At 41.5% G+C, this 13,370-nt stretch overlaps 1 protein-coding gene and 1 non-coding gene across 2 annotated transcripts in view; both read left to right on the top strand.

The window, feature by feature from the left end:
- The window catches only part of TTC34 (tetratricopeptide repeat domain 34), a 1,443,441-nt gene that overhangs the window by 69,813 nt on the left and 1,360,258 nt on the right, over window positions 1-13,370 (top strand). The gene's annotated exons all lie outside the window — the stretch shown is intronic.
- On the top strand, window positions 2,193-2,268 carry LOC122795205. The gene has a single exon (XR_006363797.1).

Below are 13,370 nucleotides of genomic sequence, written 5' to 3' on the forward strand. Positions count from 1 at the left end.
GGAAGTAAGAGAACTTACCTGCCAGCAAAGGAAAACACAAACCGACCATTAATCCTCAAAAGCCTCAGAGGAACAAACTCTTTGATGGCAGTAAAGTTCTGTGAAGGGCTTTGTACCCAAATTTGTCTTTTAGTAAGCTCAGCTTGAGCTACTTGACAAATTGGGAACATGTAAAGTGACCTAAAGCTTTGGAAGCTGGCTGTTAATATATTACTGTAGCAGTGATCATTCTGACATCTACTGTTATGGTAAGTTGAACTTCCTACAAAAGGCAGATATTAGTTTCATGTCTGTTTTTTTTTTTTTTTGCATTTTATTTACTGCTTTTATTTCCTGTTTTGAAGTATCTAAGCCTTTGTTTTGTGGTAGCCTGACCTTGTGTGTGTATCTAGGTGAGAGCTTGGTGTACTCCTGACCCAGGGAAAAAAAAAACTTTTAACACTTGGGCTTCAGATTTCACTTGTTTTGACAGTTATTTTGCTCCTTTGACAGGTATTTAATACACAACTGTGTAGCATAGCCTGACCTTTCAGTAATACTTGGTATACATTTACAAGCAAATAATTATTCGTCTCCCTGCTGGAGTTTAAAACAGAAAATAAGCAAGGGAAATAATTTTCTTTCTTTGTGCCTGCACTTACTTTTTTAGGCATTTAGATTGCCGTCTGCAGTGTCTGCTCTTGTTTTTGCATTTTATTTACTGTTTTGATTTCTTGTTTTGAAAAATCTGTAGACCTGATGTTTTCTCACCTACCCACCTGTTTCCTGTTGTGGCTTTTGAGTTGTCAGACCCTACTGTAAATTTATATTTGGAGGCCATTCCCATTTTTTTTTCAAATAAAAATTTTACTCATTTTGCTTTATAGACATATCACAAAACAATTGCAGTTTAGAAATGCACATTAATACAGAAGAGATCATACAATTAATAACTATATCAGGGGTTCCCAAAGTGTGTGCTGCGGTGCTCTGGGGAGCCACAGCTTCCTCACGGGGTGCCACAAACTAATGCCCTTCATTTATTATTTTTTTTTCTTTTGTTTTTTAATTTTTGCAGTGTTTGAGCTGACATCATCCCGTGCGCTATGACGTCAGCTCCATCAGGGCTACCAGCCCGTCAGTATTGAGCTCAAGGAGCTCACGTCGACGTCTTGCGCGCTTTTCTGGCTGCCCTGGCTTTTGCGAGTGGGAACGGATCCAGTCTTCAAATAACATGCGGAAGTAAATCGATGTGGTGGTGAGTACTTGGTAATAGTTACTTTTAACTTTAAAATCTTCATGCTTCTGAAATATATTTCATATGCATCACACTGACTAGCGCATCTCTCTAATGTCTCCAAATTTTGTTCTGTTCTCACCCGTAATATTATGATTTGGGGGAGAAATATTGGCTGACTGTAATTAATAAATAATGTCAGTAGAGTTAAAGGTGTCTTTAATGTCAAAAAATGCACGTTAATTAACATTGTCTTGCTTATTCAATCTCTGAAGTTAATATTACTCTTATTTTAAAGTCCTTGATTATTTTTGAATTTGTCCCTTGCTGTCTGGTATTATTTCTGGTAGACTGGCCTATCTTTTTCTGAGTACGGGATGTAACCATGTATTTTATGGGTTCCTGGGGTTCGTTATCAACATTGTTTGTTTCACATTCATTATTACCTTACTCGGTCTTTGTCTAGTTGAGATAGAACTGAGGGAAGTTTAAAAACTTGGAAGAGTAATGTATCTGGCAAGCATGCATCTTGTAGTAATGCTGCCCAGCGCCCACTACTTTGCATTCTTGTTTTTTTCTTTACATGACCGAGCTCTTTTTATCTTGAGCTTGATATGCTTGGGAAAACCTTTTGCTAAAGGATTAATTTGAGTACATGTTCTTTTGAAATGCACACAATTGGTTATGTTTTGTGGTTAGTGTTTTTAGGCAATGGTGTGTGTGTGTGTGTGTGTGTGTGTGTGTGTGTGTGTGTGTGTGTGTGTGTGTGTGTGTGTGTGTGTGTGTATGTGTGTGTGTGTATGTATGTATATATATATATATATATATATATATATATATATATGAGAAACTGTTTTATTGTACATTTTAGTGTATTATTTTGAATTGGGTGAGCAGATCATTTGTGTGTTGGGAGACTGCTTTATTTGGAGCTTTTGCTTTGTATAATTGGCACCAGAAAAATAGGACGCAATGCCGGTTGATGATGATTAGCCCACTGCGCAATCTGATTTCTGAAGTGATGGAATCCATGCTGTCAAGGGCTGAGACCAGCTAGTAAAGTACAAGTATTCTTTCCTTTTTTGTGTATAGCTTTGGTCGGGAGGACCGTGGATTTATTTAAACTTGTGTTTATAGGGCTAGGGTTATAGTGAATCCTTGCACCCCTAATGGACGGGAGTCTGGCTGCTCAGGTGTTGGTGGGGCTAACTTGATTGACAGACAAACTTGAGTGATGTAATGATCCAGGAGCTAACTTCTAGTATTGTTGCGACTGATTGGGGGGGGGGGGGTCACAAAATCTAGCGTGTTTTCGTGACTGACAGTTGGCAACACTGTGGATGACTTTCGGGAATTTGTTTCCTTACGTAGGGCATGGTTACAGTGGTCAGTTTCAGAACTAGCTTATGAGAAAAAACACATTAGTGATCAGTAAAGCAGGCAGACTTAACTTGGTTAAGATACAGTTTCACATTGAGATATTTATATGAACTCTAGGTAAGCTTATTTACATTTTACAACTTCAGAAATGAAAGACAGTAATATGTACTGATGAGTGGATTATATATAAAGGCTGTTATAGAAATGGCATGCCCATTTCTCAAGCCAGTTATGTAGTTGGAAAAGGTACTGTTTTAAGTTATTTTTTATTTATTTATTTTTTAATAATTTCTTGAGACTGGATCTGTAGAGAACTGTTGCCTGCATACAGAATAACTGATTTTCTGGAAAGATCAAGTGGAAGTTGATAAAAATAGAGAAAACAAGGAGGGCCAGGATGGAACCAACTTTTGCAGGGAGAAGCTAGAAAATGAAGTGATTTTAACACTGAAGTACCTGTATGAAAGGTAATGGTTAAATCGGTCTGACTTTGGATTTAATCCATCAGCTAACTGGGCATTGAGAAGAAGTTGGTGATTGTCTGGATCAACTGCTTTTGTCAGATCTGTGAATGTAGACCCACCCTGGTGACCTTTGTCCATCTTTATGGGAATCTCATCTCTTAGATTCTGTATGGTAGTGATGGTGCTCCTTCCTGTCTGGAAGCGACACTGATGTCTGGACAGAGTTTGTATGTTTAAATATTCTGAAAAGTTGTGAGTAAATTAGCTTTTTTCAGAATTTATATGGAGTATAAAATGGCATAGGCTGGAAGTCAGAATATTTTGGAATAGGATGATTTTAGTCATTTCCAAATTGTGGAAATAAGACCTTCACATAATGATAGGTTGTGGATGCGATGTATCAGTTTCATTGGATGTTCCTTACAGAAAGAGAGGGAGAGGGATAATCATGGATACGTAGGCTTTGATAGTAGTGAAGCTTGTTCATTTCTACAGAGGTTAGCTTTATATCTTCAGATACCTACTTTGGTTAAAGTATGGAGCAGGATGAATCTGTCCTTGTAGGCAGAAGTTTGTTATTACTTTCAGAGGGGTCTGGTTTGATCACATGTAACATAAGAAGTGTTAGTTCTGGGATTAGCCCTAGGTTTGTTTTGAGCTTTAGAAATCCGGAAATGAAGAATCCGGAGTTTCATATGTATTGAGTTCAATTAGTTTTCTACTGTCATCTTCCACATCTAGATTATTTATTATTGGTGACCAGTTTAAGTTATTCACATGGCACAAGATTAAGAAATTATTTGAGATTTTAGTAAGAATGAAATTTTCTTTGGAAGAGGGTTAAGCATGGAGTTGTATAGAGAAAGGTGAAAGAGTTTTCACCTGTCCCAACTTGCTTGTAGCAATCCCAGTTTCAAGCTCATTGCCCCATGTCTCACAACTACAAGCAGGACACGAAATATCCTAGTTTAGGGACATTTTCTATCTTTTCCAGTCTAAAACAGTAGCTATTTTCACAAGTTTACTTTGTTGATTAACCGTCTGACTGGAAATTATGCTCGGTGAACAGAGGACCTAAACAGGAGGGAGTGTGTGAACTACAATGGAAATTAATTATTTTTGGGGAACGGGAGTGTGAGATCAGGCCATGTTCAGGGAATGGGAGTGTGAGAACAGACCTGCTGCAGTAAGAAAACATTTTTGATTATGGTCTGGGAAGAGTGTGTGTGTGTCTGTGTGTGTGTGTGTGTGTGTGTACAAGTTTATATGAGCCTTTAAGTGATTGCTGATTAGTTCTGTTAACATGCAGTGCTATTTTTATCTTTTTATAACTGTGTTCCCAGGCTTAGTAATGGTATTTACAGTCATATGTGTATTTATTTCATGTGAGTCTAAAGTGTCAAGTTTGTTAAAGGAGTTGCTATGTTTGGATGGATATTACCCAGAGGAAAGATATGCATCTGCTTACTCTTTTACTCACTGCTGTGATAAAATAGTGATGACCAGATGTACCAAGCCCTTCTGACTAGTAAAGAATGGTAACAAAACTAAGTCAGAGGTTGAACCAGTAGCTTTGATTAGATTGCAGTCAGTCACATTTTGAAAATCTGTACTAATAGCTTATGATTATATCTGGTTTAGCACACTGAGAAAGGTTTCATTGAAATGAGTGACAATTTCATCCTGGGTCGTATTTGCCAATTATAATGTTTTAGGTTGGATATGAAGGTGTCACTGTTAAACATACTTAAATTGTGTAAAAGTTGCAGTGATGTTTTTTGTGGTATGAATTTCTTCCCCACATTTTGATAGGCTATCTCCAGTTATTCTGCACCAACAGGTTGACAGGTAAGGTCCATAGCACAAAACAAACAGGACTGGAGTGCAACATTCCCTAGAATGGAGACCCATATGTACTATAGAAGGACACACAGGGCATGCTCATACACTTAAAAAAATGTCAGTAGGATCTAAGAATGAACAAGCCTTCCCCACCCAGTGCACTTTCCATTGCCCCACCGCACTTTCCATTGCCCCACCTTAGCAATCATGAAGATGTCTGTCACCATAGCAGTTGCTTTTGTTAGACCCAGCCCCATAAGCTCTGTGGTGTGTGTGATAACTGCATAAACAAGATAGTACAAATAACTAGCTAGGTAGGAATTCTAATGTCAGTCTTGGCAAGTGCGTGTGTGTGTGTGTGTGTGTGTGTGTGTGTGTGTGTGTTCACAACTAAAAGCTTTTGGGTCCATTCAAACCAAGTATACCTCCCCTTTCCCCACTTTAGTCCTGCAGATATTAGTCATCATAGAAGTGCCTTCTGTCAGGCCTCAGCCACATAAGCTGTGTGGCATGTGCGATAACTGCATAACAGGATAGTACCAATAACTAGTTAGGTAGGAGTTCTAATCTCAGTCCTGGCAAATGTAGAAGTGTGTGTGTGTGTGTCTGTGTGTCTGTGTGTGTGTGTGTGTGTGTGTGTGTGTGTGTGTGTGTGTGTGTGTGTGTGTGTGTGTGTGACAATTGTGTGTGCAAGACTGAGGGAGTTGTATGCTTGTTTATAGGTGAAACAGTTTTATGCCATTCCCACGTGCAACACTTCACAGTGCCCCACCTTATCAGTCCAGATGACGTCAGTCACTTATCAGCAACCTTGGCCAACTGTCAGCCCTGTAAACTCATTAGTGTGTGTGATAAGTGGTTAACACTATCGCACAAATGACTAGTTTGGCAGGGGTTCTACTTTTCCGGCAAATGTGTGTGTGGGTATGTATGTATGTTTGTAAGTAGTAGTATTTTGATAGGTTTCCCACCCGCTGCCTACTTTCAGTTCTGCTGATGTCATCCCCCATATCAGCACCTTTGGCCAACTCTCAGCCCAGTAAGCTCTGTAGTGCATGTAGTAACTGCGTAACACTTTGATACACATCACTAGTTTAGGTAGGGATTCTACTCTCACATCTGGCAAGTGTGTGTGTGTGTGTGTGTGTGTGTGTGTGTGTGTGTGTGTAAGGCAACTTTTGATAGGTTAAACACCTACTGCACTAATTTATCAGTCCTGCTGATGTCCTTCCCCTCATTGGTTCACAAGTGTGTAGTAGGTAATGGCCCAGGAGCATTAACAAGCCTAGCACATGGAAGGGCTCTGCCATTGTGCCACCCAATGTTACTTCCCAGTACCTGTATCAGGTATAGCCACTGCAGTGACCCTTGGGTTGAACTGTCTATTACCCATCCACTCATCAAGTTTCTCTGGAACCGGGTCAGCTAGGTGCTCTGCATGACATGTATGGGAAGCATATTCCAGGGCATGTGCAGCCTCTTGGTGAGGGACCTGTCCCACCAGCATTTTGTGGTGATTGTGGTACTGAGGTAAGGGTCTGTACAGTGTGTGTTGTGAATGGATTTATATGTTGCATTCCTAAACCAGCTGGGTCAGACATGGCTTTATATGTCAAGCACAGATAGCTGCTAATTATGTAATACAACACAGAGAATAGCTTGGGTCTGCTGAGTCTGTCTGTGCAGGATGTGTGTTTAATTCCTAGGAATTCCTTTTTGAGGTGCTTCTGTGGCTTCCCCAGCTGTACAGGTGTCCAGTGAGGTACATGGCAAATGGGTCATAATACTTGAGGGGTGGTCTAATAAGGGAATAGTAGACATAGATCATTACCTCTGTCTTCCTGGATGCAAAACCCTTGGTAATGCAATGTGCCATATAGAAGGACTTCCTGACTACAGTGGCAATGTGGTGCTTGAAGGAGAAGTTGCTGCCAACCTGTGTCCCCAGATCTATTATAATGCATACAGTGTTCATTGGGCTCCCATCGTGTGGTACATACTGGGAACTGAGTGTTTTACCAAGGGGGATGATGATGCATATTGTGATGTCAAGCTTCTGGGCATGGTTTACACACCACTCAGTGAGGCCTTTCTGTGGGACTGAGGCCTTTCTGTGGGATGTGTGCATCACTTGTTGAGTCAATGATAGCTCCCAGCTTGTAGTCCTCTGTGAACTTGGTCAGCCAGAGTTCCTCTGTGTTGGGCTGGACTCCTGAGAAGTAGATACTGGACAGGACACTACCCAGTACTGATCCCTGTGGGACTCCACTTGTGACTGCTTGCTAGTCTGACCTGGAGTTTGCCACTCTCATACTTGTGTGTTCTGTGAACCAGTTTGCAAAACAGACAATGATATATGGGTTGATGCCTAGTTTGTGGGGTTTATCACTAATCCGTCACAGAGGGATGGTAACACAAGCTTTGGACAGATTGATGTAGGCCGTATGCTGTGCCTTGATGACTCGGTCAAAGACATCAACCAGGTTGAGCAGGCATGATCAAACTGTGTGGGTCCAGAGTTAGGAAATCACTTATATCTTGGTCAATCAGGTCCCTGATGATGCGGTCCATACTCCTACATAGTAGACCTGTCAGGCTAAGGGACCAATAATCCCCAGGGTCTGTAGATGCTACCCCTTTATGGAGAGGGATGACTGTAGCAGTGTGCCATGTTTGAGGGACAAAGCCTGAGGTGAGGCTGTGACTGATCAGGGCACACCGATTTGGTCCAAGGTCACTTTGTATGGCATCTAGAACACAGCTATGGATATGTTGGTGTCCCCTGGAAGCTGTATTCTTGCCTGTGGGCAATGCAGGTCAAACCTGGCCTGCAATACTGCTGTGTGCCTGCCATTGTGATTGTACACTTGGGGGAGAGAGGGGTAAAGCTGGCACTGAATGTGTTGCCAAGACTGTGACCGATATCTGTTGTCTCAAGATAGCTATTAGCATTGTGCAGTAACTCACAGCACTTGTGTTTAATGCTGTGGAGGTTGTTGATGTAATTATCAAAGGCTTTTGTGATTGTTGTCAGTGTCTGCTGCATGTCCGCCTTCATAGATGCCTGTATGGGATTCCATGAGGGATCCCAAGTTGTGTTTGTGGCTAATAAGGGAGTTCAACAGTCATGGGACACCACCTTTTTTTCTGCAACAATGTCCTCCTTCTGTTGTATACCTGAGTAATGGCAGGGGACCATCACATTTTCTGTGTTTGGAGGACAGTGTCTGGGTTCTGTTGGCTATGGCTAGTACCCATGCATTCATGTACCTGTTTGTACAGTGCATATCTGTATGATTTGACAGTCATGCAGCTATTTCCCATTGCCATGGGTGCAGTGAAGTCATCCATCTCTGTTTTTATGGCTGCAAAGTCAGCTTTGGAGTGGTTTTGCAAGGTGGTTACCTTTGTGGGGTGGTGTGGCTGACATTTTGAGTTCTATGTTGATTACAGCCTGTGTGGATCTCACCAGGTAGGGATTAACAACTGTGGATGAACAACAGTCCCATATCTAGTCAACATAGGTTAAGATTGTTGCATCCTCTACTGAGGGTCAGTATGAGCCGGTCCCAGGCATTGGAAATGATGATTCTCAAGAAGTGTTGGGCCACTGTAGTGGTGCTTGGCTACTTTTCCCAGGTGTTGGGGGGGGGGGTAGTTGAAGTCCCATACTATGCCAGTGTTGCGTTGGACGTTCATAGATGGCAGGGTGTTGAGGAATGTGCATTGACAGTCTAGGGACATGGATGTGAATCCATAGCAGGCTATGGTTTGGATTGCACTATTACCCCAAAGCATTTGTACGGGAAGCATCTCTGATGCATTATGCTGGGATACTAGTCTGGAGGTGTTCCTATCCATAATGAATATGGAGACAACACCACCTGTGGAGGTGTGGTGTGGTCCATGTTTGGGGTCTGAAAGCTGTGGAATGCGTTATAGCCTGATACTGCAGGGCTACTTCTGCTGCTGTGAACCACCTCTCCATTATAGCGGAAATGTTAATGTCCTCCACTCTGAGTGCTTTGAGTGACTGCATCCTGACAGATGTCTACTGTTGAGCAGCATGACCCTCAGATTGCATATATGTCTAGCTGTTTTGGTGGTAATTACATTAGGAACACTGCCTAATAAGGCATTATAGGGGTGACAAGACACTTAGCCAGTACCTGGAAACCCAGCACTGACAGATGTAGGACATTTGTGGCAAGTCCTTGAGTTCTGTCAGTCATGTCATCCCAAGCAGAGAGATACTGGATCCCCTGAGAATGACACAAAACACGTAAGCCAATGATGAAGTCAATCATCTGTTGGTAGTACTGCAGCATCATTCTGGGTAATGGCAGTATACTGCTCAGGGCTACTGTCACACCTGCCTGGACCACATAATCAGAGAGTTCAACCATGTCTCTTGTCATGTCCAGAGAAGTGTGTCCCAAGTCATTCACACCCACATGGATACAGAGTGATACTCGTAGTTGTTAAGGAGTGCCATGACTGGCCATGTCATGTCTTGGATGCTGGCATGTGATAAGTGCAGGTGTTGATCTCATCCTCTTGACCTGCTAGTCCAGTCTTTGCTGGAGAGTGCTTATGTCCACATTGGGTGATATATGAGTAACCCTCTCACAGGTCTGAGTGTTTGGAGTTTAGAGGGGAGGGTTGTCTGTGTACATGAGGTTGTCTGTGTACATGAGGCAGTTGCAACAGTGCCTCAGAATGGACAAGTGCACTAGGTTAATGGGTAAAAGCACAGAAAACTGCCCTTTACTCATGCCAGGAGGAGTGGACATAACTAGTAAGTACTGGGGTTACTTCTGTGATGAACGAGTATTGCTGATCGCTTCCAGGTGTGCCACACTTATTGATAGAATAACTTGAAGTACAAAGCTATAATGCTATGGAAGTGCAAGACAGAAAGAACTAGTACGATGTAAGGGGGGAACTGAAGACAAACTTTCTGCCACCTGTAATACTTTATCTCAGTTGTGCAGTTAGCAGCTTTGGCCATTTGAAAGTTCATTAAGCTCTGTACCACGTGCAGTAACTGAGTAACACTGTAGTAGACATAACTAGATAGGCAGGAGATCTAATCCCAATACTGTCAAGTGTGTGTGTGTGTGTGTGTGTGTGTGTGTGTGTGTGTGTGTGTGTGAGAGAAAGAATCATGTACTGTCTGGCTTATACCATTTTTGACTTGTGTACTACCCTTCACACTTTCCCTCGCCCCAATCTAGTAGTCCTGTTGATGTCATTCACTTTAGAAGTACCTTTGGACTACTAGGAAAAAATGTATAAGCTTTGTGGCTCGTCTGATAACTGCGTAACACTATAGTAGAAATAACTAGGTAGGCAGGAGTTCTAATCTCACTACTGGCAACTGTTTGGATGTGGGTTTGTTTGTGTGAGAATCATGTAGTGTGCGTGTTACACCATTTTTGACCTGTGTACTACTCTTTACTTTTCCTTTCACTCCAGTTTAGTAGTCCTGTTGATGTCATCCACCTTAGAAGTACCTTTGGACTAGGTGAAAATGTATACACTCTGTGACATGTCTGACAACTGTGTAGCACTATAGTAGAAATAACTAGATAGGCAGAAGTTCTAATCTCACTACTGGCAACTGTTTGGATGTGTGTGCGTTTGTGTGAGAATCATGTAGTGTGTGGGTTACACCATTTTTGACCTGTGTACTACCCTTTACACTTCCCTGTCACTCCAATTCAGTAGTCCTGTTGATGTCATCCACCTTAGAAGTACCTTTGGACAAGGTGAAAATGTATAAGCTCTGTGACACGTCTGATAACTGCATAGCACTATAGTAGAAATAACTAGATAGGCAGGAGTTCTAATCCCAATAGTGGCAACTGTTTGTGTTTCTGTTTGAGGATCATATCTTGTGCGTGAGGATCATATCTTGTGTGGCTTACACCATTTTGATGTGTGTACCATACACGGCTGGTGACCATTGTACAGTCCTCTGTACAGATGTGTCTAGAATATCCAGATATTTTCAATCTATACGTAGTCGGAAGTGGTTTGTGTGCCTTAACAATGCTCATGAATGTGATATTGTAGCCAAATAGGCCATATGGCAGCATCAGGTATCATACCTGACTGAAACATCATGCTGATACGTCTGCCGCCCTCACAGGTGGCCAGACTTGTAGATGCAATACATGAGTCCAGATGCTTGGTTTTACAAGTGAACTGTTCATGTTCTGGGTCACATTAAAGGTTGGAAGAGGTGTGGACTGACATATTGTGGTTCTAATTTGTATGTATCAGGAACACCTTGCATCTTAACAGGGGTGTGTACACAATTTATATACACTGTATACCACTAATGTGTCACACTTGTACCTACCTTAGGCTGTTTGTCCAGCCCATTTTGCTGGCCTCTGTCCAGATATCCTGGCACTGACAAGTTGTGAGGTATGCTACAGGAATGTTGAATTCACGTCAGATAGTCCCCAGTGGTAACCACTGTGATGCATTGCAGTTAACCCCACCAAAAGTGAACATGCACATAAAGCAATATAGCTATTACAAAAAGCAATATATCTATTACTGATCGTTGTGTGCATGGTAAGTTGCATGCCCTTCACATGCCTGGGGTATTGCCAGGCAACAGAAAAACAATGTCATACTCACCACCATAGGGTCCTAGGTAGTTGTGAGAGGGAGATATTGTCAGCAGACTCACATGTGGCTGTGGTACAAGATGGATGCAGCATGTCTGCACATTTACAGTACTAACCCCAATAATACACAATGTTCTGTCCTCACCACAGATGTGCACCTCTGTTCATTATAAAACCCCATCCACAACTGTAATTGGACCTGACACATGGAGGTAGATACAGTACAGATACATGTATGTCTGACATAGTTGTGTACTAATCCCCACTGGGCCCTTACCCTGCACGCTCCCTGTCCATTGTGTTGGTGCCACCCATCTCCAGCATGTTGGCCTCTGTACCCTGGTGTTTGACTGGGGTATGTGCCCCATGGTTGGCGGTGGCTCATATGCTACACAACTTGGTTGTGTGATGGATAACAAAGAGAAATGTGAAGTCATTTGTATGATGTGGTGATGACTGTACCCAAGGGTGACAGAGTGGTCATTGCAGCAGATGTCAATGAGCATGTTGGTGAAGGGAACAGATGGTCTGTGGAAATAATGGGTATGCATGGTGTTAAAAGGAATGCAGATGGTGAGATGGTAGTGGGGTTTGCAAAACAGATGGACATGGCTGTGGTGAATATGTACTATAACACGAGGGAGGAGCATAGGGTGAGTTACAAGACTCTAGTAAGATGCACACAGGTGGAATATATCCAATGTAGGAGGGCCACAGTTTGAAGGAGATGGGAGATTGTAAAGCAGTGAGGGGGAAAGTGTATTTAGGCAGCATAGAATGTTGGTCTGCAGGATGATGTTGGTGATCAAGAAGAGGGTGTGTGTGAGTTCAGCAGCAAGGATCACATGGTGTAAATTGGAAAAGGGTGATCGTGAGATGGAGTTCAAGGAAGGATTAAGACATACACTGGATGGCACTGTCAGTTACCAAATATCTGGTGAAGTATAGCAGAGCTACTAAGGGAAAGGTTCTGTAGTTCCTAGTAATTTATGGTTTTATTTGCAAGCAGGCTACAGGAACACTCCAACACACACTTTATTCCAATAAAGTAAGCGCTTTTGTTGGAGAAAATACTCCAACTTCTCCAGACTAAAAATACATGAAACACTGCATTGTGTTTAAATACAGACTGTTAGACCAGGCAGCCAGTGTAAAGGCTTAATTAATTATGATGTCACAAATAACATCAAGTGCTTAATTAATGGATAAAAAACCTCACAGCTAAGGTTTAAATTCTTAAAGTCACAGCTAGACATGCTTATATGTTAGTAATAGAAAAGTGATCAATAACACCAAATTAAATATTTTAAAAACAAAATTGCATTGCAAAAATAAAATAAAATAAATCAAATACAATTGATTCTTAAAGAGGAAGGGTGAATATTATATCTATAAAGACCAAAATTTATAACATTAATCTAAAATATTTAGATGTATAAAAACTTGAGATTGATCAAAACTATGTAACCAACTACCTAGCAAGTGCTTTTATTTTCAACAAGCATTTAATAGACAAAGCCTCATTCAGCCTTGGTAATATGTGGGCTGAAGTGCGGATTTGCCATTCCAACTCTGATTCTTCCAGTCTAAGCTCCCAAGGGCCTCCTCTTATATTGTGCTGTACTTGCTGTAAGACTACAAATGAAAATCTGTGGTTAGGATATTCCAAGATGTGTTTTGCTAAAGCATTGGTAATTACATTTTTATTAATACTATATTGGTGTTCATAAATTCTTTGTTTGATCTTCCTCTCGGTTTTACCAATATAGTATGCCTCGCAATTGTCACATAAGTATGTATACATATATATATATATAACCCAAA

Source organism: Protopterus annectens, chromosome 2.part1 (assembly GCF_019279795.1).
Source record: "Protopterus annectens isolate FY-2018-M chromosome 2.part1, PAN1.0, whole genome shotgun sequence".
Lineage (NCBI taxonomy): Eukaryota > Metazoa > Chordata > Ceratodontiformes > Protopteridae > Protopterus > Protopterus annectens.